The following is a 3176-nucleotide window of genomic DNA, read 5'->3' as shown; positions in this document are numbered from 1 at the left end:
GAGATATTGCCATAAGGCTTTCTTACCTAGAGAGGGTAGGCCTTGGTCACACAAAGTTGCATGAAAGACCCAGCTTCAATGGCCTTTGAAAAATAGATAAAAGAATTTAGTATAAAGAGTGAAGGAATCATAAAAGGCTAGAGATAGCCAACTAACTCACTGACCACAGGAGCCATTAGAAGCAGCAGCTGTGATAACACAAAGCCTGACCGAGAAGAGAGGGTTCTTGAGAGTCCAAGTCGAGAGAAAACCAAGAAATGGCGAAAATGGCGAGGAGTGGCAGGGCCGCCCCTTCTATACCCACCCAGGACTGCCATACAACAATATGGGCAGTATTGTCTGCTGCGCATTCGCAGATCCCCCTGTATAAAGGAATGGGCCAACCTGAAAGCTGCTCGAGCTGAGGAGGATCTTCTAGTGACCGGATATTGCGCAATACATCAAAGGGATTGCGCCCCGGGCAAGCCCATGCATGCCTCCGGCAAGCAGAAGCCATTTAATTAATTTTGATCTGCGCATGCGCAGATCCCCCTGTATAAAGGAATGGGCCAACCTGAAAGCTGCTCGAGCTGAGGAGGTCTGAGTTAATTGGTAGGTGTGGTTAATGATTATGACCCATCCTACATACTAGTGTGCAATTCGCAAGGAGACTTATTCTTGTTAACAAATTGACTCTGGCTGGGACTTAAAATATTAAAGGACCTTCTTTCTTGATATCTTTGGGCGATGGCCGTCTTTCGCTATCATTGGGGACTTGTACTCAATCCTGGAGGCTTACCTCATCCATTAAAACTGTAATTACACTATAGATCAATACTGTATGTATATATAATATTTTGTATGTATAACTCATAAGCATGAGTTTTACTGTATTACTGAACGTGTACAATTAGGTAAAGTGCTGTTTAAAATACAGTACAATGCTGTTTTAACTGCTGTATATTAGTGTTTTTACTGTTCTATTTATAGTGAGATGGACTTTGATGTACACTAATGAGTGACAGATCATCTTTTACCAAGATAGGACAGCTTATATTCATTATATCTTTTTAATTGTACAACATTACTGTATATACTGAGATATTTAACTGGTGTTGTTTAATTACTGTGGTGTGTAAACTGTTTTACCTGTATTTTAGTGTAGTATTAAGTTTATTATAACAATAACAATGACTATTTAGCTAACTATTAGGTGTGATAATGGCAGTAGTGACGTTATTACTCTAAAGAATGTATTATTAATAAATGCATTAAGGAGATTGCGCAATACTTCTTTGCATGTGCAGAAGGTTGAGTGGTGTCTACTGCGCATGCGTAGGCCTCCTGTGTAAAGGAATGGGCCAACTTACTGTAAGTACCATACCATCTTTACAAAAATGGCCAAAAAATCACTCCAAATTTTTATTACATTTTCTGATACATATTGATGTCCTTATGCTGAGTAGCGAGATTGAGCTGATTCCAATCAAGTTTGGATTTTTTATGATTTTTTAAATTTGCTTAAAAATCGGACAAAAGTCCCTGTACTATAGTACAGGGATTTTTGTAAAATTTTACAAAAATTGACAAGTAAAAAATTCCTGAATTTTATTACATTTCCTGATGCATATACATGTACTTATGCAGTGTAGAAAGATTGAGCTAATTCCAATCAAGTGTAGATTTTCTATGATTTTTTAAAGTTGCTTCAAAATTGGACAAAAGTTCCTGTACTATAGTACAGGGATTTTTGTAAAATTTCACAAAAAATGACAAGTAGAAAATTTCTAAGTTTTATTACCATTCCTGATGCATATACATGTACTTATGCAGTGTAGAAAGTTTGAGCTGATTCTGATCAAGTTTGGATTTTCTATGATTTTTTAAAGTTGCTCAAAAATTGAACAAAAGTCCATGTACTATAGTACAGGGATTCATGTAAAATTTCACAAAAATTGACAAGTAGAAAATTCCAAAATTTTATTACATTTCCTGATGCATATACATGTACTTATGCAGTGTAGAAAGATTGAGCTGATTCCGATTAAGTTTGGATTTTCTATGATTTTTTAAAATTGCTCAAAAATCGGACAAACTATTATAGTACAGGGATTTTCAAAAATTTTACAAAAATTGACAAGTAGAAAATTCCTAAATTTTATTACACTTCCTGATGCAAATACATGTACTTATGCTGTGTAGAAGTTTGAGCTGATTCCTAGTGATTAATTCCAATGAAATGTCTACAGGAGATTTATTCTTGCTACAATCTTGACTCTGGCTGGGACTTAGAATAGTATTGGTTTCTTATTTGGTACACCAATTCTCACTGAAACTTTGAAGAAAGAATACTAGGATCTTTATTCTATAATACTGGTCACACCCACCAACCTTTTCAAATTATCAGCTAGCATGCTCAGAAGGTTGGTGGGTGTGGCCAGTATTGTCTGCTGCTGCGCATGCGCAGATCCCCCTGTATAAAGGAATGGGCCAACCTGAAAGCTGCTCGAGCTGAGGAGGAACTTCTAGTGACCGGATATTGCGCAATACATCAAAGGGATTGCTCACAGTGCAAGCCCATGCATGCCCCGGGCAAGCCCATGCATGCCTCGGGCAAGCCATGTCATGACCTGGGCTTGCATTAGCCTTTTAATTAATTGTGATCTGCGCATGCGCAGATCCCCCTGTATAAAGGAATGGGCCAACCTGAAAGCTGCTCGAGCTGAGGAGGTCTGAGTTAATTGGTAGGTGTGGTTAATGATTATGGCCCATCCTACATACTAGTGAAGATGTCTGGTGCAAGGAGACTTATTCTTGTTAACAAATTGACTATGGCTGGGACTTAAAATATTAAAGGACTTTCTTTCTTGATAGCTTTGGGTGACGGGCCGTCTTTCACTATCATTGAGGACTTGTACTCAATCCTGTAGGCTTACCTCATCCATTACAACTGTAATTACACTATAGATCAATAATGTATATAATATTGTGTATGTATAACTCATAAGCATGAGTTTTACTGTTTTACTGAACGAGTACAATTAGCTAAAGTACTAGTGCTGGGCGATATTGAAAATTTTGAAACGATACGATATGATACGATATTGCCTAAAAATGAAGATATCGATATTTTTAATCGATAAGTTATTAAGCCACACCCATTAACTTTAATACTACTAAAATGGCTAAATAAAGTT

The 3176-nt window shown here is 37.2% G+C and overlaps 2 long non-coding RNA genes across 2 annotated transcripts; one reads left to right on the top strand and one right to left on the bottom strand.

Annotated features, from left to right (window-relative positions):
• Nucleotides 1–18: 18 nt before the first annotated feature.
• LOC109583878 (uncharacterized) lies at nt 19–465 on the bottom strand. Its single transcript, XR_002185751.1, has 2 exons — nt 165–465; nt 19–83 (listed from the first exon to the last, which is right to left on the bottom strand). It is a non-coding gene; the product is annotated as an uncharacterized LOC109583878 (long non-coding RNA).
• A 133-nt stretch (nt 466–598) lies between these two features.
• Nucleotides 599–1228, top strand: LOC109583875 (uncharacterized). The gene is made up of 2 exons (XR_002185747.1): nt 599–794; nt 970–1228. It is a non-coding gene; the product is annotated as an uncharacterized LOC109583875 (long non-coding RNA).
• The last annotated feature ends 1948 nt before the right edge of the window (nt 1229–3176 follow it).

This window comes from Amphimedon queenslandica, unplaced genomic scaffold, assembly GCF_000090795.2.
Source record: "Amphimedon queenslandica unplaced genomic scaffold, v1.1 AMPQUscaffold_13273, whole genome shotgun sequence".
NCBI lineage: Eukaryota > Metazoa > Porifera > Demospongiae > Haplosclerida > Niphatidae > Amphimedon > Amphimedon queenslandica.
This window is presented reverse-complemented; position numbering and strand designations above follow the sequence as displayed.